The sequence below is a fragment of the Myxine glutinosa genome, chromosome 1 (genome assembly GCF_964187855.1).
Source record: "Myxine glutinosa chromosome 1, kmMyxGlut1.1, whole genome shotgun sequence".
In the NCBI taxonomy this organism is placed as follows: domain Eukaryota; kingdom Metazoa; phylum Chordata; class Myxini; order Myxiniformes; family Myxinidae; genus Myxine; species Myxine glutinosa.
The window spans coordinates 313599427-313626739 of NC_136261.1; positions in this window are offsets into that span (position 1 = coordinate 313599427).

Here is a 27313-nt window from a genome sequence, read left to right on the forward strand (position 1 = left end):
GGCGCAGGTGGTCAAGGGCATCCTGAAGGCGTTGGGCGTTAAACAGTCCTTCCATTGCGTTTACCACCCACAGTCATCGGGACTTGTGGAACGAACGAATAAGACTTTAAAGAATAAACTAGCGAAATTCTGCGCAGACACAGGCTTGAGGTGGCCAGAGGCTCTCCCGCTTGCGTTGATGAGCAGCCGTTCCACCCCGGGTCGCACTACGGGCCTTTCCCCCCACGAAATATTAATGGGACGACCTATGAGCTTGCCCGTTTCAGCACCAACGGACATGTCCACCCTTGCTTTGCCAGTAATGGATGACATGCTTTTGAGATTTTGCATAGGCTTGTCCAATGTGGCACGCAGCATCCATGCTCGAGTACGAGAGGCGCTGCCTGAACCAATAGGCCACGCCATCCACGACTTCCAGGCCGGCGACTGGGTGCTCGTAAAGCACTTCACCTGCAAGGCTGCTTTGGAGCCACGGTGGAAGGGACCATTCCAGGTGCTACTGGTCACACCGACGGCAGTCTTCTGCGAGGGTAAACCTTCGTGGATCCACGCCACCCATTGTAAGTTGTCCATTCCCGCACCACAAGTCACACAAGACACCGCACCTCACACTGCTGAAGACACCGCACCTCACACTGCTGAAGACAATGCACCGTCTAGGGCACCACAGTCTCCTAAGGGCGGCGATGACGATCATGATGATGGGAATTCTGGGCAGCTGCCGCAAACCCCCTGCCAAAGATAGGCTCTTGCACTTTGAGCTATCGAGAAAGGACCTCCCCAAGTACCCAGGACCCGACAACTATTCAGCATTTCCCCTCTACCCCGTCAAGTATATAACGGCTCGCTGGGGAGACAAAATAGCGGTGAATTGCTGTAACTTGGAAACGAGCTTTAAGTGGTTATCTGTAAGATGGGTGGAAGCTATAGTGGTACACAATAAGACACCACAGGCACGCATGACAAGACCACGCCTAGTCCTGACTAAGGTTAGGAAAGTGGAAAATGGAACATACACTGGGGACATAAGCAGCCAATATGCCCCAGGATATCGATGGGGCAAGGGCATTGAGAATACTACCCTCATGTTGCATTATACCCCCATTGGTCCGGATACAACAATGATACTTGAATGTGGAATATGGCCCCCTCGCACGATAATCCCAAATGGAACTGAACCCTACGTCCGACCTAGTTGCGCCGCTTATGTCATTAAAACCCCGCCTGCCCAGGAAGTAAGAAGGAAGCCAGAGGAGAACACATACTGGAAGGTCGCACGGCATATGGCCACATTACAGAATAGGACACGGTGTTGGATGTGTATGCACCTTCCCCGCACCAGCACAGCAGGAATACCAATGGTAGTGTTACCCCTATCACTCAATGATTTGTGCTCGAAGCCACTAGACACCAAATGCCTTAGTACAACCCTGACAAGCCAAGGTTCTGACGGAACCGCGTGTAAACGAGTTTTCCAGTACTCGCCCCCCATCCAGCCCCGACACTTTGAGGAACGTCCGGCGCCGGTTTGGGTTAAGCCGGCTAAGGGGGCCCTCTGCTTAGAAGGAAAGGGCCAAATAATGGTAGGTAAATCCGTGTGTAGAGATACCCTCCTCGCGGACCCTAGGGAAGGAAAACACTTGCTGCTAGTAAATGTTACAAGTTCGCCCTTACATAACCTCACACACCTCCAGTTGGCATGGGAAGGGGAAAACGGAACAAACACTATCGCAGACCTTCGCACTTGCATGACCACTCATTTAGTGGCTCCACACAGAACCATGTTTGTATGCGGGAACAAAGCTTACCCGTATTTACCTGATAATTGGGGAGGAATTTGCTATTTAGGATCAGTTTTCCCAGAAATGGAAATGCGACAACACTTGCATAATACCCCCGCACTCATAAGGACACAACGAAGCACCTATTGGCACGACGACGGCACCACCACCTTACATGGCGCTGATTGGGAGAAGGCCGTTAGTTTCTTCTTCCCATGGGCTGGGACGGTCATGAGCAGTTACCGCATTGACAAAATTGCGTTAATCTTAGAAAGTGTGGCCAACGCCACCGCTACAGCACATGACGAAATGTTGGACACAGTTGTCCACCTGCGTACAATGGTTATGCAAAATAGGGTTGCGTTACATATGCTATTGGCAGAACGAGGAGGGGTATGTGGGATAATTGAGGGTAGATGTTGCACTTTTATTCCTGATCCCTCACAGGGGGTCAGTGCTGCTATTATAAGGTTAAGGGAAAGTGCTCATATATTGACAAAGGATCGAATGGATCGGGAAGCCTCCCACCAGTGGCTTACCGACTGGTTGAAAGGGTGGACAGGTACGATAGTAAAGTGGGTACTGACCACCTTGGCAATAGTCCTTGGAATCGTGGTCAGTTGTGTAATAATCAAGGCTTTAGTCCTTGCGTGTGTGAGAAAGTTTTCCACAGGATGGACACTGAAGACGACAACAGAAAAGGCCATGGTGATGCTCGATAAGCTGACCGCGGGTCCAGATGACACACCGGCCGTCGACGTGACTGCAGACCGCGGATCCTGGAACGACGACCCGAACGAGCCACTGGGCCGCGACAATGAGATCTCCGCTTCCGAAGATTGTTCTTCCATTGTTGATATTACCGATAATGATGTTGATTACACTTTTGCGGACCTCGAAGCATTTCAGGCTGCCAGGAGGCCGATTACTCTGGGCCCCAACACGTCGCATGCAGACGTCAACGAGTTCCTAAGGGACTCCTCTCGTTTTTTCTCGATGTGCAAGGCTATGACTGTTGCTGGCCGCCGTCGCCGCAGGCCTACGCCACCTGAGAATAATGTTACTGATGATGTTACCAATGATGATGTGGGCCACTTGCAAGGGTCCCCGACTGATGTTTATGTCTCAATGCAGGCCTTGCCTCTTTATGTTTCACGAGCTCACCTTTATGTCTCACAAGCTCACAGTGAGTCAAACGCCACTGACCCAGTCCGGGATTTGGACCCAGCTGCTAACCCAAGCCCGGATGGAGAGGAACTCGATCGTGGAGATACTCTGAGTTCCGAGTCTGATTGTTTTACGAATTCGTCCAGGGATAGCAGCGATGCAAGCAGCATCGCCTCGGACGATCTCGACTTTGACCCAAAGGAAGTCGCTCTCCCTCCTTTGGACCGTTATGCTTTATTCTATGGCCATAGGTTTGAGCCACCTGATACTGACGATGTTGTGTCTTCCCCAGATCACCAGCATGTAAGAGACCTCATGAACATGAATATCGATTGAGCGCTGAAGATCTACAAGGATTTCACCTGGGGAAGCCTGGGCGAGCTCCAGTTGGGGAGGAGTCCCGGCCGCACCTCTGTGCTCCAAGGGTGGGTCGGGAGATCTTCCTGGGTGTGGACTCCGGTGGAACCAGAGGTCTTCGTTGTGGATTTGACGCGCTATTCGATCTTCATGCCTCTACGGTCTCACCTCATACACCCATCTACACCTGACTTACATCATACACCCACTTACACCCACTTACACCCACACACCCGCGGATCATCCTGCTGAGTGCGATGTGCGGTACTGGGTACGGGACATGCTCACTGGGCTGCATTCGCGTGGTACGTTTAGTGAACCCTTTACACTGTCTATCTCACCTCTCTTGGAGGATTTTTCATGCCATTTGATCACCCCGCTTTTACGGACTTACATTGCATACTCACATACAGACGCGCATCATCCTACTGAGTATGTGTGGTGCTTTGGGTACGGGACATGCTTACTGGGCTGCCTTCGCGTGATATGTTGAATGACTTTCCTGATCGGTTTTGTTTCTGCTTTGTTTGAAATAAAGGTCTTTGATTGGCTCGTAGATAACTTTGTATCTTAGATCCAAAAGGGCGGTATGTAGGGAGCTGTAATGCCCCTCCCCCTTTGTATATCCTTGCTGCTTTACCAATTACCAAGTATAACCAATTATATGTTTTGTTTGGACTGATTGCTGTACTCTTTTATAATACTTAGTCCTTTCTTGTGCATTGAGGATGTGTAATATCCTAATAAGGAGTTCTGTGCTTGTGAGCTCTTGGCCTGTGTGGGCACACACAATCTCTTGTTCCCCTTCCCTGGCCTTGGTGGCAGCTGTTATCTCTCAGCCTCCCTCTAGACTTTGCCAATATCCTGTGGGCTGACACATTTACGAGTGTCCCCTCCTTTTGTACTTTCCCAACCAAGGTTTCTATACAGAAAGTTGTAAACATGTTGCCACATATGGCTGACCATCTCCTTATCTGAGTTAAACTATGAGTGGCCTTGATGAGCTTCCTCTAACTAACTGAACAACAGGATGGGACTATGGTGGGAGGGCCAATGAGCCCATTCTGTCTCTGTATCTTGTGAGCTAAAACCACACCCGATATTTCTTATATAAAGCAAGTTTAAATCGAATTATTTCAGAGCATCTTGTTGTAGTGTTGGTCATTTCATGTGAACCTTCCTGCGACACCTGCTCCCCGCAAGCTTGTGTAATCGAGTTCTAATAAATATATCCGTTGCTCCTTTCTCTGAGTCTTCTGAGTCCCAAGTTCTAAGTCTCGATCCGACATATATATATATATATATATATATATATATATATATATATATATATATATATATATATATATATATATATATATATATATATATATATATTGTTACAGACACGACTTTGATGTTATGGTGGGCCGAGCGGAATGGCCGCCGTGTCCGCACAAGTTACCCGATTATACTCGAACGTTGCCGAGTCGCGCTACGCTAAATCAATGAAGGAAAAGGACACAACGGCTGGGATTAAAATGACACGACACCAGGGATACGGTTCTCAAGACCTCCGGAGGAGGTTATATTAGGGCGGAAGGTCAGATTACAACGACAAGAGGGACAGCATAGAAAGGCAGGCACTTAGACACACTCTTATATTAGCCCCGACAGACGACAGATAAACGGGACAAAACTGACTCACACGGGGATTGATGGCATGGAGGGGCAGGTCTTCGATGGCTCAAGGTGCACCTTGGCTCAGGGGCAAAATCGACCCGGTCCAGTCCAAAGATGCGGGAGGTCTCACTCAGCGCTTGGAGGTGGTGACTTGTCTTCTCAAGCTGGGGGCGCATCTGACGTCACGTCCGGTAAGTGGCTGCGTATATCCGGCGGGGAGTGACACGCCCTCGGCTAGTTAGCTCCGCCCCAGATGGAATCGGCCCGTTGCTTCTCATTGGGTGCGGGGGTTACCGGCTCCGCCATTGACGAGGGGCCGACAGGCAGCCCCTTCGTGGTAACCCCGTCGGAGCGCATGGTCAATGGCGGCTAACCAAGCCGATGTGAGGACGCACACTCCCCGCACGCCGCGTCCCTCTGTTGTTGTAGTTGTAGTTGTTGTTGTAGTTGTAGTTGTTGTTGTAGTTGTTGTTGTTGTTGTTGTTTCATGGGGAAGATGGGAGGAGGTAGGGGAATCTCCTAAACTCACTACTGGTGCCATACAATCACATTCTGGTGCAACGAAGAGTCAGAATTAATGGAAACGAGTCCTTAACTGACATAGACTAAGAATAACTAGCAAGATGTCCGAAAGTTGTCTACGTGAGATGCGGTGGACCTGGGCACGACATTTAATGGGGGAAAAAGGGGAAGGTCGGTTCTACAGAGTGTTATTTACAGGCAATGGGACTAGGGAATGGGGGATTGGGGATAGTTGGGGAGTATTGGGGAAATAGGGGAGTATTTACAAGCGGATATTGAGGCCAAGTCCCATATCCGCAACATTGCACCCTTCTCTACCCTCGGGGCGTCCCGACCCGATAAATTTTTACCTATTTTAGTGTGGCACTCAGATGTAGTTCCCTCTACTATTAACTCTACCCTGAGTGTGACAGTTTTACAGATATTCACAAATGAGTAAATATGTCCCCCTGCGACGTTGCACCCTTCTCCTCACAGAAACACACCCACAGGATAACCGAATCCGGAAAGAATTCGCAAACTAAACATACAGCCGGTAGGGAGCATTATTTACAAGACTACGCTGATATTTACACTACGATCCAGGACCTGTTTTTGGAGGAACACATGCAGATGTTATGCATAGAGAGAGCACGCATGCCAGCATCGATACACCAACCCACGAGTGCTCTGTGGCCTTACGGCCTTTAATAATGTGCAGAGCACCCCATCCAAGCACCAAAAGCACCACCCCCATCACACAGTCAGCACCATCCGGTGCAGTCACCATTGTTCAATGAATAAAAATAAATTCAACAACCCCTAACCCTGCAGGTGTCTCTTGCTCTTCGTGTGGTGCACTTGGTGTTCTTGCCTCTTTCAAAAAAATTAAAGAAAGGCGCCAACCGCGTCCATTCCTGTATTGTGGCCGTCAGGGGGCCAACTATTAGTGGTTCACCTGTTTGGCATAGGTGCCACGTTGACCCAGAGGTCCATCAATGGGTGGTGCTTGGCCGCAACAGAACTGCGGTCCATGGTGGGCGGCCACAAACATTGCGGTCCATATGGTGTATCGATCCAGGCAGCAAGCAGCGAAAGTGCAGGCCCACAACTGCGTAGCCAGCACCTCTCTCTCCTCTCTCTCTGCCCCAAAGCCAGATCCTCTGAGGTGGGAGACAAAAGAAGCAGACAAGTGAGTAAGGTGGTAAGGGCGCAAAAGTGCACGCAACGTAAGGTAATGCACACTGGGGGCACATGGGAACCAGGTGAGACAGGTACGTTCCTACCGTACGCCCCCCCCCCCACCAGGTAACCTACATGGCCCCTCCCTTACCCCTTACTGTATCCACACAACACAACACTACCCATAAACATCTATTTTACCAATCAACAAACGTCCCTACTGTCTTCCCCGTTCCTCCCATAAACCACATTCGTCTTCTCTCCCTCCTAACCAATCAAATTTGCCATTTTCAACTCTCATCAAAATTTGCCATCTCCAACTGAACATCAAAATTTGCCATTACCAATTCATCATCAGTCCCTCCTAAGGAGGGAGAGATGGAATCACCCCAATGTCTCATCCACGTCGTGATGCGTCTCACCAATCCACACAGCAATTCTCATTTCCTGCACACAGAACAAAGAAAACACAGGTGTGGAGTCATCATCATCACCACAGGTAAGTGGCTGCGTATGGTGCGACAGGTTCATCAATCCTAACTATTTCCCTAAATGACTTTAACAACTTTACACTACCCGGGGTCTTTCTCCGGCCAAACCATTGGCCCTCTTACACTATGGGTTCTAAAAACCAATGCCCATTGACCAACTGTGGTGCTTTTCAATTTGGGGTCTCACTCCCCCGATTCATCTCCCGGTGCCCTCGCACAATTTCTGGGCTGTGGCGTGTACCTCTCCCAGCGGGTCTACCCACCTGCACACCTCCACCACTGCAGTTGCCTCCGAGCTTACCTGCTCCTTACTCTAACCTAACTACCTGGGGAAGGCCCTCTGGCGCTCTCCCCACTCGGTGCCCTCTCTGGCACTGGGCTACCCGATCCACACCCGGGATCCTCAGGCACCCACTCACAACTACCGGCTCCCAGAGCCCACCTGCGGCCTCACCTGGCCGACATCCTCACAGTGGTGGAGTGCCCAACCAACTACACACACTAACAGGCTACACGCCCAGCCATTTCCACAACACTAATGCACCCATCCACAATACCATTCTGCAACCGCACCACAAATGCCAATATCCAACCACAATTTACCTATACCCTCTACCTAACACTTACACTACCCGCCCCGGGTACTCGTGAAAGGGGTCCACTCTTCCCCCATCCACACCTTCGCACCATGCACACCACTCCGTACCACTTACTCCAACTCTCTCCACACACCTGTACTTGCACACCTGTTCTCTCACACCTGGTGCCACCTGCACCCTTCTCTCCCCAAGCGCATTCGCGCTGATCCACAACACTCATTACTCACACACTGCTCCACACACCTGTCCAGTTGCACACCTGTGCAATCACACCTGTTCAATTCTCACACACACGGCATCATCTCAGCTAACTACTCCCCTCTGAAACTTGCGCTTCCCAGTCGTCCCTTTAAACTATTGCGCTCTCACGTCATTATCATCCATACTAATCTACCTGCGTCCCCACTACAGGTATCAGTCACTATCTAACCTTAACGTCACCTAATGTCATCTCCGCTAGATCCCTACAATATAACCTAACCCACCCGGGCTAGTTTTCACTGCCATACACCCCATAATCTATTGCTCCTTTGCCCCCACCATGGGAAGGGTGGCAGGGATGCCAGCCTTACCCACCGGGCCCATCGCTCACTACCAATTTTGCACATCAAATTTCGACAAATCAAAAATTTGCCAATCACTACCCATCATCTGCCAATCACTACTGCCAATCCCTTGCCAATCATCAAATTTTGTTTTTCTCTAATTTTAGGTCCAAAACACTAACCTCATCACCCGTCTACTCACTACTGCCTCTCGGTGCGCCAATTCCTGTCCAAAGCCCGGCTTCGTAAAGCCAAGCCATGAATGCGGGTTGTTCTGTGCCAGCGGCTGGATGCGTCCGGCACTCGGTGCAGGGACGGGGGCTTACCCGGGCCGAGATCCCACGCACCATCTCGGCGTGGAGCCATCCAATGTCCCGATCTCGACCTGCCGGACTGCCTCAACAAAAAGTGGTCGCCATGACGACCCTTTCTATCGGGCTGCCCGCTCCGCCTAGTGGAGCACGGACGCAGCCGTTCAAAGCGAGGCCCAGCACGCACCGAGGGCCCGATTCGGCTAAAAGTCGACCTAACCTCTAAACCGGTTACCGTCGATGCTTCACCTGGACGCTTACACCCCGCAGCCCGTTCCTTGCTCACACATCCAGCCGTGCCCATGCTCCTCGTACCTTTCCTTACACACCTCGGTACACTCATTCCACTCACAGCCTTGGTCACACACCTGACCACCGAACACTTTGGCACACATTCGTTGGTCGCACACCTCACCAACACACCTCTTCGCGCCCCCTCCTCTGTCACCTCCTCTGTGACAATCACAGGTGTGCTCTCATTCGCACACCCAACCACGTGCCTCACCACCAACTCCAGCGTGCATTCCCACTCACGCTCTACCATTCCAGGTGTGCTTCCTTTCTCACCTGTCACCACCAACTCACGCTCCGTGTCACTCTCACTACTCTCACCTCCATTCTTGACAGCGCACTCACCCTTACTCTTGACAGCGCACTCTTTCCTCATGCACCTGTCCGTCACACACCTTTCTCGCGCACACTCTCCCGTTACACCCTCTGTAACACTCACCACAGGTGTGCATTCTTCCTTGCCTTTGACAGCGCACTCTTTCCCCATGCACCTGTCCGTCACACACCTTTCTCGCGCACACTCTCCCGTCACACCCTCTGTAACACTTACCACACCGCGCTTCCATGTGCCCCCTCGCACACGCGCTACGACCGACTCACTCTCGCCAGCACCCTCACTCCTTGGCACGCACTTTTTCCTCACACACCCCAGAGTCGGACTTTCTCGCACACCTCCTTTTTCGCACACCAGACCTGTCGCACACTTCACCAACGGCCTCTCACGAACACCCGGGTCCATCTCGACCCCCAAGCTTCTTAAATCACCTGGCGCATCATACGCACGACCATATTGGTCACCACTTACACCGGGTCCTCTTCCTCTTCGCTTCTCCTCCATCACCTGCGAATCCCTCATCCGGTTAATGAGCACATCATCACGATCCAAACACAGACTTTGGACCAATTCTTTTACTTCCTCTTTTATCTCTTTGTTATCCCCTCTCCGTCGCTTCTTAATTTCGCTCACCCCTTCTTCCACTTCTTCTAATTTCTGCTTCACCTCTTTTATTCCCCGGTACGTCTCCTCAAGCTCGTCCTCCAAGGCTACCTTGACCGTTTCCATGTGCGTCCTCACCTGCCGGTCCTTCGTCTCCATTACCTCTATCACCTCGTCCAGCCTCGTTGTCAGTCCCTCACGTACCATCTGACATTCCCTCTTCGTCGCTGCCAAGTCATCTTTTAGTTCTTTCTGTGTCGCTTTTAAACCTCCTAATACCGCAGTGTTCCTTTGAACCTGCTCCACTAACTCCGTCTGTCCCACCGTCAGCTGCTCCACCTCCTGCGTCAGGTCCTCTATGCCCCCTTGTAACTTTACAGTCCCCTTTCTCACCTCCTTCTCCATGTGCTCCTTACAGTGCCTCACCTCCTCGCGCACTCCTCCGACCTCCTCACTCACCCCTCTTCTGATCTCCTCTCCCATCACTTGCATCTCCTGCCCAGATGCCACCCTCATCTGCTCCATTTCCTCCCTGTGAGCATCCAGTTTGGTTTCTACCCCCATTCTGACCCCCTCTATCTGCTGCCCCATTTGTTTAACTTCCCTTTCCGCTTGGTCCCTCATGTCCCTCAATTTGCCTTCCATACTGTTTTCTAACCCCTCTAACCCATTTTTCACTCCCTCTATCTGATTCTCCTGGGCAGCCATTCTATTTTCTACCCCCATTAACCCATTTTTCACCTCTTTTATCCCGTTGTCTAACCCCTCAAATTTGTCGTCTAACTTCCCAAATTTCTTGTCTAAACCCTTAAAATTATTGTCTAATTCCTTAAAATTATTGTCTAATCCCTCACCGGTACCCCTCGCTTCGTCCCTCATTACCCCCATTTGGCTTCCCATTACCCCCAATTGGTTTCCCATTACCCCCATTTGGCCCTCCAATCGCTCACTCTGAGCATCCATCCGGTTTTTCAAACCTCCAATTTGGTCTCCCATTTGTTCCATAAAGGCCCTCATTTGCAGGAGGAAAAGGTTCGAATCCACCAGGGGCGCTGCCACGGTCGCGGGCGCCGCGACCAGCGAGGCGCCATTTTGCGCACCCGCAATGTCGGGCGCAACGACGCTAATTTGTGCGTCTGCTACCCTCGCTGCTTCGCTCTCCTCGCGTCCCTCAATTTGGTCCTGGACCGACCCTGCCTCACTCTCCTCTACCGGACCCCAGCTGTCTTGATCCGCCATAGCGCGACTTTCAAAATTCGGGTTTTTATATTTTGTAAAACACAATCAAATTTCGCCTTTATAATTTCGAGCGCGTAAACGCGCTCCGGATCGAATTCTACTTCCCAAAATTTGGGCCTAACAAATTTAGTCCCAGGTCCGAATCCGACACTCCTGACACCAATTGTTACAGACACGACTTTGATGTTATGGTGGGCCGAGCGGAATGGCCGCCGTGTCCGCACAAGTTACCCGATTATACTCGAACGTTGCCGAGTCGCGCTACGCTAAATCAATGAAGGAAAAGGACACAACGGCTGGGATTAAAATGACACGACACCAGGGATACGGTTCTCAAGACCTCCGGAGGAAGTTATATTAGGGCGGAAGGTCAGATTACAACGACAAGAGGGACAGCATAGAAAGGCAGGCACTTAGACACACTCTTATATTAGCCCCGACAGACGACAGATAAACGGGACAAAACTGACTCACACGGGGATTGATGGCAAGGAGGGGCAGGTCTTCGATGGCTCAAGGTGCACCTTGGCTCAGGGGCAAAATCGACCCGGTCCAGTCCAAAGATGCGGGAGGTCTCACTCAGCGCTTGGAGGTGGTGACTTGTCTTCTCAAGCTGGGGGCGCATCTGACGTCACGTCCGGTAAGTGGCTGCGTATATCCGGCGGGGAGTGACACGCCCTCGGCTAGTTAGCTCCGCCCCAGATGGAATCGGCCCGTTGCTTCTCATTGGGTGCGGGGGTTACCGGCTCCGCCCTTGACGAGGGGCCGACAGGCAGCCCCTTCGTGGTAACCCCGTCGGAGCGCATGGTCAATGGCGGCTAACCAAGCCGATGTGAGGACGCACACTCCCCGCACGCCGCGTCCCTCTGTTGTTGTAGTTGTAGTTGTTGTTGTAGTTGTTGTTGTTGTTGTTGTTGTTGTAGTTTCATGGGGAAGATGGGAGGAGGTAGGGGAAGGTCCTAAACTCACTACTGGTGCCATACAATCACATTCTGGTGCAACGAAGAGTCAGAATTAATGGAAACGAGTCCTTAACTGACATAGACTAAGAATAACTAGCAAGATGTCCGAAAGTTGTCTACGTGAGATGCGGTGGACCTGGGCACGACATTTAATGGGGGAAAAAGGGGAAGGTCGGTTCTACAGAGTGTTATTTACAGGCAATGGGACTAGGGAATGGGGGATTGGGGATAGTTGGGGAGTATTGGGGAAATAGGGGAGTATTTACAAGCGGATATTGAGGCCAAGTCCCATATCTGCAACAATATATATATATATATATATATATATATATATATATTGTTGCGGATTTGAGAATCCTGTAATTATTGTAAATATCGCCCTCTGTAAAATGTAATGATCCTTGTAAATACGTCCATTAATTGTAAAGGTCAAAGGTCGTCCCCTTAGTTAATCCATCACATGCACGTAGAAAATCATAAGCCCTTCTAAATAGTTATTTCTTATTCTATGTAGTTTAAGGCTCTGTTTCCCACTAGTTGACCCTGCATTGCACCAAATGACATAAGATAGATCCCTCCAACACCCCCATGGCCTCTTCAAAGTGCCAGTAACTTTGGGTGGGGTTATTGGCATCATCTTCACCCCAAGACTCCATTACGCACGCGGTCAACTCAGGGGAGAAGGGCGTGGCCGGCCTATCGTCTTCAGGAGGTGGAGCCAGGAAGCCCTTGCACCCAACCAGGACTCGGTGGGCACGGCTTGGTAAGGTGTGGTCATGGCTTGGTAGGGCGTGTCTATATAACCCATGGGGGGAGAGCCCCCACGAGGAGATGACCGAGGGAGCCCGAGGCGTGCAGCGACAACCAGTCCCTGCCGCGTGCAACGAGAATACGTGTGCCTACCGCCGCCTTGCTCGCTTCCAGCCCGGAGAGGATCTGCTTGCTGTGCCGCCCTGCCAAACCTTCCAGCCTTGTGGTCCCACCTTCCTCTCCCTCCAGCCAATCCAATCTGCAATTCCCTATTCGTGTGAGTGAGTTCGTTCTGTCTGTATTGTCCTGGGTTTAAGTAAGCTTGTATAAGTTAATATTTGCACTGTGTCTACCCCTGCTTCTGTCTTTATTTTCGTATTTTTCCTTCTTCCTTGGTTTCTTTGGTCTTGTACATAATAGTTAGTAATAAATCCCTGTTCTTCCTACCTTGCCTTCTTTCCTTCACATCCGTTCGTCCTTGTCTTTTCCATCATTGAATACCTGTGGCACGATTTGGCCAACGCATAAGAATCGGATCTAGTTTCTGTTAATGGTTCGAGCCGTGGCTGCTAATCCGCTCGGCAAATAACATCTTGTCCACTGTCTCGAACGAGGTTGCTCACCTGCCTCTCTGGAGGGAGCTGGGCAGCTTCAGGACTCACGTCGGTCAGTCGCAGACAAGGGGATTAATCCCCCTTTGGTAAGGGGAAAAAGGGCGGACATTGAGATCCGCAACAATTGGTGTCAGGAGCGAGATTCGGACCTGAAGTGCGCTTAGCGCACTCAAATTACGAGTGGCAAAATTTTTATTTTATATCCTAAATTTTAAAATCGTGCCATGGATAATCAAGGTGATCGGATGCCGGTGGAGGTAGAGATAGAAGGGGTAGAAGCGACCCATGACCCCAGGAAAATGTATATGGGGGAGAGAGAGGAGGAGAGCAAGGAGGATGTGGTTGCGGGGGTATCAGGTGCACAAGATGGCGCCCTCGCGCACGAGGTTTCGGGCGCACAAAATGGCGGCTAGCACATGGTTGCGGCAGCCACGCCCGCAGCACCGGTGAATTTGGACCTTGTTACGATGCAAATGGAGGCCCTTATGGCCAAGATGAGAGAGCAATTCAACAATGACTTGGGAAACCAAATTAAAGATATGGGAAATAATTGGAAAACCAAATTCGGGGGATTGAGTAAGGTGGTGGAAAAGATGGATGCAATGCCAATGAGGGAAGAAGTAAGGGCCAACACCAATAACTTGGGAAGCAAATTGGAGGGACTCGGAAGCAAATTGGAGGAACTCGGAGGAAAATTTGAGGGAATCAGAAGCAGATTTGGGGACAAACTGGGGGGAATAATTGGCCAAGCCAAAGAAATTAATGAGGGGTTGGCAAGGGGGCAAGCCGCATATGAGGTGAGGGAAGCCGAGAGGGAGGTTGACCGCAGGTTGAGCGGGAGATGCACACGGGTGCACAGCGACGTAAAGCAGGTCGAAAAGCGCTGGTTGAGCGAGGCGGAGAAAAGCGCGGGTAAAATGACGGGTATAGAGATCGCGACCCGGGGTATGGGGCAGCCGGCGACCGCTGAAGTAGAGGGAATTTTAATAAAGCCAGCGGTCGTCAAAGAAAAAGCAATAGTTAAAATCGGGCTTGGAGAGACCGGGGACTTAGAAAAGCACTCGCGGCAGGGAAAGATGGAAAATGTGCAAAGTCCCTGCTCACATCACGATGCTGTGCTTAATAACACCAATGAAAGTTTGCATGTGGTGTTGGAGCGAAGGAGAAGAATCCCCCAGGTGAGTTGTGCTGTATATTGTGCGGGGAGATTTTGCAGGAGGATGTTTGGCGCAGAAAGAATTTTCACGCGATTGGGGTCGATATGGCACCCGGGCGTTTGTGGAAGGCCCGTTGGGAGTGGTGTGAGTGGAAATGGCGCTCTTGTGAGGAAAAAGTGTGCGTCGGCGAGTGGGTGTGTTATAAAGTGTGGGAGTAAAACCGAGTGCGAGCGGAAATGCACGTCGGGGTGTACGGAGTGTGACACAGAGAGTGAGAGCGATACGGAGTGTACGTGCGAGGGTGAGAGTGACCCGGAGAGTGAGTTGGTGGAGGAGCGGGTGCGAGAATGCACACCTGGGATGAACGGTGAGAGTGTGCGAGAAAGCACACCTGAGTTGGTTGTGGCGTGGGTGTGGGAGAGCCCATTGAAGCGCGTGAGTGGGTGGCTGCAAGAGTGCACCCCCATGAGTGGTACGGAGTACGTACCGAGGGAGAGTGTGCAAGACGGTGCGCGAGGTGTGTTAAGGAAGTGTGCAAACGGCGAGTGTGCATGAGAGGTGTGGTGTGTAACAGGGAGTGCGGTGGTGGAATGGACGGAGTGTGTGGGATGCACTGGAGGCGCCGAGACGCCGGGTTTTGTGAGTGTGAAAAGGGTCGCGTATGCGAGTAAGGCATCGACGTTAAACGGGGCAGCGTTTAGGGCAACGGTTAGCCGGCGCGAGCACTCGGGGCGCGGTGTGCTTTGTTGGATGCGAGGCCCGGCGCGGGTCGGTGCTGCGTCGCTTGTCTTCGAAGCGTCGTTGCCGATTCGGGCCTGGCCCTGCCCCACACGGTCGAGTCCGGGCTTTGCCGGGCAAGGCGACCGGTCCGGTTCAAGGACAGGTAGGAGGGATCGGAACAGTGCCCCCTTGTGGCGGGGACGGGGTTCCGACTGGGCGAGATTGAGCCATCGGGCCAGAGGCCGCAAGGATCCGCGCCGAGATGGTGCGTGGAATCTCGGCCTGACCAAACCACCCTCCCCTGAACCGAATGCCAGACGGATTCAACCTGCAGGCGACCAAACCACCCGAATTCATTGCTCGGCTTTGCGAAGCCGAGTTTTAATGATGTAACGACGCACCGAGGCTCAGATATAGCGGACTGTGATGATAATAGTGTTTTGATCCGAAATTTAGAATAGTGAATAGGATTGGCAGAAGTGATTGGCAAAATTTGATGATTGGCAAATGATTGGTAGAATGATTGGCAGTGATTGGCAAATTTTGATTTGCAGGAAATTGGATGGGCCAAATTGATAGTAGAAGATGCCTGATGTGGTGGGATGGCAACTCTGCCATCCCTCACAAATAAGGGGGCACATGAGCTATAGTTTTATGGGGTTTGGCAGTGAAAACTAGCCCGGGAGGGTTAGGATAAAATGATAGGGATCTAGAGAAGATTGACCAAAGGTAACGGTAGCGTTAAGTAGCGACATTAGACCTGTAGTGGGGACATGGAGAGTAGGGTAGTTGGATTATAATGACGAGGGAGCGCGATAATGTAAGGGACGACTGGGAAGCGCGACTTTCAGAAAGGAGTAGTCAGCCTAGATCAGGGGCGGGCAACCTTTTCAGAGTGAGGGCCAGATGAGACTTTTGGAAGGAGATCGCGGGCCGGAGTGAAAAACGAAATCTCAGAATTACTATATTTTGTTTACATGAATAGATTGTACAAAAATTGCATTGAACACTCTACAAATCAATGAGACTGCTGGTGCTGTTTGCCATGAAGAAGTATTTCCATGTCTGGCTCGATGGTTGAGGTAGACAACAGAAGAATGTCATTGAGGTGGCGGTCCGAGAGTTGGGAGCGAAGGTGAGACTTCGTGTACTTCATTTTCGAGAAGAGCTGTTCACAGCAGTAGGTGCTGCCGAACATGGCCACAATGCGTTGGACATGGGCAATGTATTTTTGAAAATTGTTAGAAGGGAGAACGGTGTCGCGGAAGAAGGACAATGGAGAAGAGGTGCGGAACTTCGCCTTCATTTCATCGTTGCACTGCAGCTCCACCAACTCCATCTGTAAGGAGGCAGGGGCGTCTTCCACGGGGAAGTCAAAGGGAGCAGTGAAAAGCTTGAAGTCCGCAGCCAGCACCCTGACTCCTGCAAAACGGGAAGCAAATTCCTCACGTAGAGAGTTGACGACACTAACGCAAGTGCCCAGGTCCACATCGTCAGGGGCACATGCAGCAAGGCGAGGAAAATGCACAAACTGACCAGAAGCCAATTGAGCCTCCCACAAGCGCAGTTTAACCTCGAAGGCAGTGATGTGCGCGTACATGTCTGTCACGAGAATGTCTTTGCCTTGCAGCTTTATGTTGAGGGTGTTCAGGTGCGCCGTGATGTCCGTGAGCAGGGCCAGGTGAGCTAGCCACCGCGGATCAGAGAATTGATCAGCGTGGGGAAGGTTCTTCTGACGTAGAAAGGTGGCAATCTCCTGCTGTAGGTCGCACACCCGAGACAGCATGGCCCCACGACTCAGCCAGCGTACCTCACAGAAGTAGAGCAGGTCGTTGTAGTGCACGTTCACCTCGTCCATCAGTGCCTGGAACTGATGATGGTTAAGGCTGCGGGAGAGGATGGAGTTGACGACCTTCACCACGACAGACATGACACCAACGAGGTTGGCAGACTTAGCGCACAGGGACTCTTGGTGGATGATGCAGTGCATCTTGTTAATGGGCTGAGTGTATCCGGCGGCTGCACAGTGACGCACTAGCAGCGAAGCGGCGCCCTTCTTCTCACCAATCATCGCCGGGGCACAGTCGGTCGTCACACACACAAGACGGGAGAGGTCCAGGGAGTGCTGATCAACACACAGAAGCACGGCGTCGCAGATGTCTTTCCCAGTGGTGGTGTCGCGCAGCGGGACAAGCTGGAGGAATTCCTCACACACTTGAAAGTCAGCGGTGACGCCACGGATGAAAACGGACAGCTGGGCCGTGTCCTTTGTGTCGGTGCTCTCATCCAGAGCGAGGGAAAAGGCGACGAAATTTGAGCTGCGTGTTTTGAGTGAGTCGTGCACGTTTTCCGACATATCCTCGATGCGGCGACGAACGGTGCGGGACGAAAGGCTCACGTTCTCAAAGGCGGAACGCTGCTCTGGACAGACGGAGTCCACTACAGCGAGGAGGCATTCCTTGATGAAGTCCCCATCCGCGAATGGCTTCATTCGGCGAGCAAGGATGCGGGAGACTTCATAACTGGCGCGCGTCACCTTTTCGGCCTCAGTATTCTGCTTGCGGAAGAGTGAAGTTTGTTTCTCCAAGTTGCCTGATAGTCTAACCATGGCGTCCTTCCTTTCGGTGGCAGACACCGACGCGAAGTTTGACGAGCGGTGCTCTGTCTCCCAGTGGCGGCGCACGTTGTACTCTTTTAGGACAGCCAAAGTCTTCAAGCATATGAGGCACTGGGCCTGTCCAAAGCGCTCGATGAAGAAGTACTTCTCCCACTCAGGGTTGAAGATCCGACGCTCGAGGTCCACTTTCCTCTTCTTAACACGCTGGGTCGCAGACATGATGAGCTGAAAAGGAAGAAAATTAGGTATATCAGCAATGAATAAATGATGTAACAGCAAGCAATCTGGGGCACAAAAAATCTCGGAAGACGATTTGTACAGATGAATGTATTTATTTTGCGCGCACGTGGCCAACGCTGAATATGACACAGTTTCACCGTAAAACTGAAATACAGGAAATGAATCAGTCTGCATACTTTTTTTTTTAAAGAGTTCGTTTTCCTTTTAAACAAAAGTTCGTCAATTTCGTTTTCCTTTTAAACAAAAGTTCGTCAATTTCTTTTTTCTTTTACAAACAGAAAGTTCGTTATATATTTTTTTTCTTTACAAATAGAAAGTTCGTTATATTTTTATTTTTACAAATAAAAAGGGAGAATAAAATTATTTAAACGCAGCAAATGAAAGATAATAACATGTTCTAACAAACAAAACAAAGCAAATTGAAAGAAAGTGAAAATTGAAATAGGTTTAGAGAACTCTGCGTCGCTTACCTCTTTGTTGCAAGTTATTTGTCCCAGACACCAACGTTTGTCGCAAGCTGACTGAATCGGAAGGACGTCCGTATCACATGCCGGCTGATTTGAAAAGACCGCCTATCAGCAAGCAGGCGGTGTCTAGGCAAGACAGTTCCCCGTGCGCATGTCTTCCGGAAGAGGACGGTGCTGAAGACAAAATGTCCCTTTCTTGAATTCAGACCGGCTAAATATAAACTCTTACATTTAGGCCTACAAATGATATGAGTTTTACTGGGAGGTCCGCGGGCCGGATTGCAATAATAAAGCCTAGCAGGGTGGCGGGCCGGACGCTAAGCCTTCGCGGGCCGGATGTGGCCCGCGGGCCGGGGGTTGCCCGCCCCTGGCCTAGATGATGCCGTGTGTTTGAGAATCGAAAGTGTATGGAGCAGTGTATGGGTGAGTATTGGTGATTGTGTGTTGTGTTGACCAAATAGGCCTGGGAGGAAGGAGGGTGCAGGAAGCACCAGGTGTGATAGCACAGGTGTGCAAATACAGGTGTATGGAGAATGGTTGTGTGGAATACATGGAGTATGGAATATATGGAGTATGGAATGGATGGTGTGGAGTGAGTATGGTGGAAACTGTGGAGTGGAGTGGATGGTGCGAAGGTGTGTATGGGGAGGATGGACCCCATCACGAATACCCAGGGAGGGTAGTTTAAGAGTTAGGTAGAGGGAGTAGGTAAATTGTGGTTGGATATTGGCATCTGTGGTGCGTGGTGGAAGAATGGTGTTTGGATGGGTGCATTAGTGTCATGGAAATGGCTGGGCGTGTGGCCTGTTAGTGTGTGTAGTTAAATGGGCACTCCGCCACTGTTAGGATGTTGGCCAGGTGAGGCCGCAGGTGGGCTCTGGGAGCCGGTAGAGTTGTGGATGGGGCCCGAGGATCCGGAGGACGGACCCGGGTAGCCCAGTGCCAGAGAGGGCACCGAGTGGGGAGAGCGCCAGAGGGCCTTCCCCAGGTAGATAGTTTAGGGTAAGGAGCAGGTAAGCTTGGAGGCAACTGCAGTGGTGGAGGTGTGCAGGTAGGTAGACCTGCTGGGAGAGCCACACGACCCAGTCCTGAAATTGTGCAAAGGCACAGGGAGTTGAATCGGGGGAGTGAGACCCCAAATTGATGAAGCACCACAGTTTGTTCAATGGGAATTTGGTTCTTAAAACTGCATAGAGAGTAAGATGGCCAATGGATTGGCAGGGAAAGACCCCGGGTAGTGTAAAGTGTATTAAAGTCATTTAGAGGATAGTTAGGATTAAGAATCTCCTCGCACCATCTACATCCACTCACTTGAGGTGACGCAACTCCACACCATGCCATGTTTTTATTATTTTTGTGCAAATGTTTGGAATGTGAGATGCATCATGACGTGGGTGTGACATTGTGCTGATGTTCCATCTCTCCCTCCTTATGAGGATTGATGATGAATTGGTGATGGCAAATTTAGACAATGGGATTGTGATGAATTTGGTATAGGGGAAATAGGGGGAAGACGTGACATTAGTGATGAATTGGTAAGGGTGTAGATTTTTGTAAATATGGGGTAAGGGCAAGGGTAGAGTAGGTAACAGGGGGGGGTGACGTACGGTAGGGACGAGCTTTTCTCCGCTCAGTCTCCAGACGCACCTCACTCTGCATTGCCTTCATTGATGTTTACCCTTGTGACCTTACCCCTCACTCACCTGTCTTCTCTGTCTTCCTTCCCCGACCCATGGATCATGCTCTATGGGCACTAAGGGGAGCGTGCGGGGGGGCCGCGTCGGTGTGCCCGAATCCTCGCAACCAGCTGCCTGCATCCACGCACCACTTATGGACCACATGTCTGTGGCTGAGCACCACTCATGGACCCCACGGGTTGGGGCATGGCCCCTCTGCTGGGAATGGCCACGATGGCCCAAGATCTTGCTTGCGGACCCGGTGAGGTGGCACCAAGCCCACAGGTGAACCACCCGTAGTCGGCCCCTGTGGGCCATAAATAAAAATGGACACGTTTTGTGCTTTTTATCAATATGTCCAAATAGGCCGCCAGCAAGAAGAACAAGAAAGACAACATCAAGAATGACAACGGCCAGCAGAGGGAGCCAAAGAGGAAGACGAGCATCAGTTTTTTTTTGTTTGTTTGTTTTTAATTATGGTGACTGTGCACTCCGGTGCGTTTTGGTGCTTTATGGTGCTCTTTGTTGGTGCTGGTGCGTCGATGCAGGGCAGGCTGTCTCCCCCCCCCCCCCCCCCCCAAAAGAACAATCACAGGTCCTGGGTTGCGTGTTGTAAATAAAAGCAGAGTCATTGTAAATAATGCTCCCCACCGTCAGTGTATAGTTTGAAGACCATTCCGCAATTCGGTTAGCTGTGGGCATGAGTCTGTTAGGCAGGGTGCAATGGAGCAGCGGGACATATTTTTTATGTTTTAAAACTGTCGCACTCAGGGTCAGGTTAAAAGTAGAGGGAACTACACCTACGTGTCACACTAAGTTAAAGTTATAGGCCCGGGCCGTGCCTGAGAGGAGGAGGGTGCAGTGTTGTGGATATGAGGATTGTGTTTTTTTTATTGTGTTTTTTATTATTATTGCTTTATTCTGGACCCTCCTGCCTCCAGTCTGTTGTATAAAGGTCAAAGGGCGTTCCCGTAGTTAGTTCCATAAAGCATACACGTTAGCCAATCATAGATTTCCCCCTGGTTGATAGTTATATCTTTATTATGTGTATTAGGGTAAGGCCTTGTCTTCCATTAAGATGACACTCCATTGCACCAAGTGAAATAAGATAGATTCCCTTCATTCCCCATTCCCACTCCCAAAACTTTCATTGCCAAGCCTCGATTGCCAATTACATCCCCTCCAAAACCACCATTGAACATGTGCTCGGGTCGGGGAAGAAGGGCGTGCCCGCCCGTCGTCATCAAGGGCGGAGCCAGAAGGTCGCGCGACCAACCAGGGCCGAGGTGAACACACCGATGGGCGTGTCCTGAAGGCCGGCGGCTTGATCGCCTGAGGCGCTATAAAAGCACGCGCGCAAGAGCCGAGTGAAGTTGGACAGGGAGACGTGCAAGTTGTGGTTGTTGAGTGGTTGGACCAAGAAAGACGTGCAAGTTGTTGAGTTGTTGGGTTGTTGAGTTGAGTGGTTGGACCAGATGAGCTTGGACAAGACGAGAGAGACGAGTCCTAAAAAGAGCACGCGACGTCCACACAGCCACAGCAGCAACAACAGCAGCTTGGGGCCTGGACGGCAGTTTTGAGCAGGGCCGCGAAGGAACGGCGGCTGCCAAACGCGCCGATCGTGCTGCAGGATCCGTTGGACCTTCCTCTCCCTCCAGTCATCCACCTCCTGCCTTTCCATCCTTTTGTGTACGTGAGTTTGTTCTGTGTGTCTTGTCCCTGGGTTAATTAAGACAGTAGGTAAGCTAGCGTTGCACTGTGTCTCTGAATATCTTCTGTAAATTATTTTCTTATCTTTCCTTCTTCCTTGGTTACTTTTGGTTGTAAATAGTAAATAAATTAGATTCGTATTCCTTTTTTTTTGTCTTCTTCTTCTTCTTCACATCCGTGTCACCTTTGTCTTTTCCCTATTGAATATCTGTGGCGCGATCCGGCCAACGTTCGGGAATCGGGTTAGTCGGGGTAACTGTTCGGCCGTGGTGCCATCCGCTCGGCAAATCAACATCCTTATCCGCGGTCCGTAACAATTGGTGTCGGGAGCGGGGTCGGACCCGAAGCGCGCTTAACGCGCTCAAAATTACGAGCTGCCGAAATTTGATTTGTTTTAAAAAAAAAACCGAATTTTGAAATCGCGCCATGGCTAGTCAAGGCGATCGGATGCCGGTGGGGGAACTAGAAGAGGGGTTAGGAGTAACCCAGGATCAGAGGGAGGAAATAGAGGAGAGCAATGAGGTGGTTGAGGAGGTTTCAGGCACGCAAGATGGCGCCCTCGCGTACGAGGTTGTGGGCACGCAAAATGGCGCCTCGCACATGGCTACGGCGGCCGCGCCCGCTGTACAAGTGGGAGGAATTGACATGCAGGCCCTCATTGCGCAGCTGCAAGCAGCTGTGCAGATGAGTGTGGGAAACCAAATTGAAGGTTTGGAAAACAGAATGGGGGAGCGACTAGGAAATCAAATCGGGGGGCTAGAAGCTAAATTTGAGGGGTTAGACAAGAAATTTGAGGGGTTAGACAATGGGATAGAAAGGGTGAAAAATGGGTTAACGGGGGTGGAAAATAGAATGGCGGCCCAGGAGAATCAGATAGAGGGGGTGAAAAATGGGTTAGAGGGGTTAGAAAACAAGATGGAAAACAAATTGCGGGAAATAGGGGAACAATCCGCCCGAGAAATTAAACAAATGGGAGAGCAGATAGAGGAGGTGAAAATCGGGGTAGAAACCAAATTGGATGCCCAAAGGGATGAATTAGGACAGATGAGGGTGGCATCTACAAAAGAGATGGAGGAGATGAAAGAGGAAATACGACGAGGTGTAAGCGAGGAGGTCTCGGGGGTACGTGAGGAGGTAAAGCGAGGTGAGAAGCGTATGGAGAAAGAGGTGAGGAATAATACGGCTAGGTTACAGGGGGGCATAGAGGGTCTGACGAGGGGAGTAGAACAGCTGACAGTGGGACAAAAGGAACTCACGGACCAAGTGGAAAAGAACACTGCGATAATCAGGGGGTTAAAAGCGACACAAAAAGACATTAAAAATGAATTAATAGCGACACAGAAGGAATGTCAGATGGTACATGAGGGGTTGACGAAGAGGTTGGAAGAGGTGACAGAAGTAATGGAGACGAAGGACCGAGAGGTGAGGACGCACATAGAAACGGTTAAAGTGGCGTTAGAGGAAGAGATAGAAGGGGCGCACCGGGAGATGAAGGAGGTAAAGGAAAATTAGAGGAGGTGGAAGAAGGGGTGAGTGAAATTAAGAAGAGACGGAGGGAAACTAAAAAGGAGATAAGGGAGGAAGTGATGGAGTATGTGCAAGGTCTGTGTTCAAATCATGATTGATGTGCTCACTAACCAAATAAAGAGTTTGCAGGTGGCAGAGGAAGTGCGACGACGAGGTACCGAGGTGAGTGACGATATACGCGGAAATGTATATGGTGTGAGGGGAGATTTAGTCGGCTTGGGGGGTGGTGTAGACCCGGGTGTTCGTGAGGGACCAAGAGTGAGGTGTCTGACTGGTCCGGAGTGTGTGGAAAGAGGAGGTGTGCAAGGAGGTCTGGCTATGGGGAGTGAGGGGGGTGCTGGTGAGCAAGGATGTGTGGGTATGGAGTGGGTAGCGGGTTGCGGAAGGGCGACCCAGGCATCGACACCAAGAGGGGTAGTGTTTGGAGGGACGGGGGACGTGCGGGAGCCCCCCTGGAATAGCGCACTGTGGGAGGCCGAACGGTTTGGTCCCGCGTTGATCCCGCCAAGAGTGACGCACGGGGTCCGGCCTTCGGGCGCCCACAAGGTACCACTCGCGCCGTATGACGGCAAGAGTGATCTGAGGGCGTACCTGGCGCAGTTTGATTACGTGTGCCGAGGCAATGGTTGGAGTCCGGACGAAGGTGGAGTACACCTGGTAGGGGCGCTGCGCAGTGCGGTGGCGGAGGTGCTGACAGCTTTACCACCGGGTGCTCTCACCCTGTCAGCTCTCCGTGCGGCTTTAATTAATCGTTTCGGTATCGAGCAGCAAAGCGAGCTTGTTAAAGCTCAACTTGCGCAGCGTAAACGCAAGCCCCAGGAGACCATCGGGGAACTTGCTCACGATATTCGCCGCGCGGTAGGGATTGCACACGCGGACATGGCAGCGAGTTCCCAGGAAAGCCTGGCACTGGATCACTTTATCCAGGCCCTCCCGGATCTGGAGCTCCGACAACAGCTCGCCATGTGGCGCCCGCAGACCATGAGTCAGGCGGCCGACGCTGCGGCCCGTTGGGAAGCAGCGAGGCCCCTGGCCCGGGGAGGCGAGCGCCACGCAGTGGCGGTGCGTCAGGTAGGGCCCGTGATGGGGGGGGGCGGCCCCCGACGGGGGCCCTGACCTGGAGAGCATGGTTCGGAGGCTGGTGGATCGGCGTCTAGTGGGACCTGGACCATGGCAGGCGGCTCCAGTGGTGGCACCCGGTAGTCCCCGATAGAGTACCCCAATTCGGACATATAGGGGGGGGAATTTGGAATACCGGAGGCAAGCACCTTACCAGGTGAGGTGCTATAATTGTGCTCGGATGGGTCACCGTGCATGGGACGTTCCCCGTCAGCCGATGCCCTCAACTCCGCCCAGTATCGATCGGCCTAGCCGACCTCAGACACCCCCCCCCCCCCCCCCCCCACCAGGGCCCGGGAAACTAGAACGTGCCGGGCATGCAGGGCGGTGTTCGGCAGTAGGGGATGGAGAGAAGCCCTCGTTGACGCGACAGGTCATTCATTGTGGCCAAATTGGAACAGGTAGCTTAACAATTCGGTGCAAAATTGCCGGCGTGGGGGTCGACGCCGTTGTGGACACGGGAGCCAGCGCCACGATCATCAGCCCCGTGATCCTTAATTTGAGTGCAGACGGCTGGGATAAAATCCAGCGTCTGGAAAATCATAGTTTGCAGTTGGCTACCGGGGCAACGGCCCCGATCATAGGGCGTGGTTTTGTGACCCTCAAGTTGGGATCAGTAAAGCAAGAGATAGAGGTTTGGGTGGCGGAGGTGTGCGACCCGTGCTTAATAGGGTTGGATTTGTTGACTGCCAGCGGTTGTAAAATCGACTTGAGCCGGGGGATCCTGCGATGGGGAGTGGGAGAGCTACCATTGGAGGGGGTGAGCACGGCCGAGAGGGTGGAGCTGGAGGCTCCTGAGGCCGTGACCATCCCTCCGGGGGCCGAGGCCATAGTGCCGGCCCGATGGTCAGCTCGCCCGACATGGCAGGAGTCCTGCGGCCTGGTCGAACCGGTGGCAGCGCGATCCATACCTGGTTTAATCGTGGGCCACACCCTTGTAAAAACGGACGGGCCGGTGGTGGCCGTCCGAGTAATTAATATTAGCACAGAACCACGCACTATAGTGAGGGGCACGAAGGTAGCTGGCTGCACCCCAGTTAGCGAAGTCGCGTCAGTGAGGGGCGAAAACGTCCAGCCGAGCCGGCCCCAGGGGGAGCCTTCAATAAGTTCTAGGAATTGGCCCGATCCCATTTGCGAGATGGTAAATCGGAGTAGCATAGAGTTGGGAGGTACCCAAAGGGAGGCCTTACACAAACTGGTTGGGTCCCATTTGGACCTCTTCTCCTTGTTCACCGAGGATATTGGACGTACGGGCCTGGTGAAACATCAGATCCACACCGGTGAGGCCCGGCCTATTCGTCAGGCCGCCCGACGGCTCCCTTGGAGCAAGAGGGTGGAAGCTGACGAGCAGGTTGAAAAAATGCTCGACGCAGGCGTGATCGAGCCCTCGGGAAGTCCTTGGATGTCACCTGTTGTGCTGGTTAAAAAGAAAGATGGGACCACGCGGTTCTGCGTGGACTATCGCCAGCTAAACAACGTGACACTCAAGGACTCATATCCCCTGCCAAGGATTGATGACACCCTCGATGCCGTTGCGGGCTCAAATTGGTTCACAACTTTGGACCTCAAGAGTGGGTATTGGCAGGTGGAGATGGATCGGACAGGGAAGGAGAAAACGGCATTTTCCACAGGTAAGGGGCTGTATCAGTTCACTGTGATGCTGTTTGGTTTGTGTAACGCCCCCGCCAACTTTGAGCGATTAATGGAACATGTACTAGGCGGCATGCCATGGCAATCATGCCTGGTATACCTGGATGACGTCCTAGTACATGCCAAGACCTTCCCCCAGGCGTTAGCTAATTTGGACCAGGTGTTCGGGTGCCTCAGACAGGCAGGGTTGAAGCTGAACCCGAGTAAGTGCACCTTGTTTGCAAGAGAGGTGGCCTATCTAGGTCACGTGATCGGCCACGAGGGGGTAAAAACGGACCCAGACAAAATTAAAGCGGTGGAGGAGTGGCCCGCACCACGTACCATCAAAGAGGTGCGGGGATTTTTGGGACTCTGCTCCTACTACCGGCGTTTTGTGGCGAAATTTGCGGAGTTGGCCCGTACCCTCCACCGGCTTACGGAGAAGGGGACGCGATTTAATTGGACACGGGAGTGCCACGAGGCCTTCCAAAAATTGAAGGGGTGTCTAACATCCGCACCCCTTCTAGCTTACCCCACTAGTGACGGGACATTTACCCTGGACACGGATGCGAGCCAGGAAGGATTGGGCGCAGTTTTGTCTCAGACACAGGAGGGCGTGGAGAGAGTGATTGGTTACTATAGTCGGGCCTTAAGTAGGCCCGAGCGAAATTATTGTGTCACTCGCAAAGAGTTATTGGCTATACTGGCTGCCATGAACCATTTCCACCGGTACCTGTACGGGTGGAAATTTTCGGTTCGAACTGACCATTCCTCCTTGCAATGGCTCCTTCGGTTCAAGGAACCGGAGGGCCAAATTGCAAGGTGGTTGGAAAAGTTGCAGCAGTACGATTTCAATGTGACCCATAGGGCCGGGAAGGCCCATGGTAATGCGGACGCACTCTCTCGGCGTCCTTGTCTGGGGGAAAACTGCAAATTTTGTGCGAGACACGAGGAGAGGGAGCAATTGGGCGATTCTGCTCGATTCTCGTCGTCCGGGCAACCCGGGTGAGAGGGCCAATTTTGCCACTAACCGCGGACGAGGAATTTGGAGAGTTGGCTTGG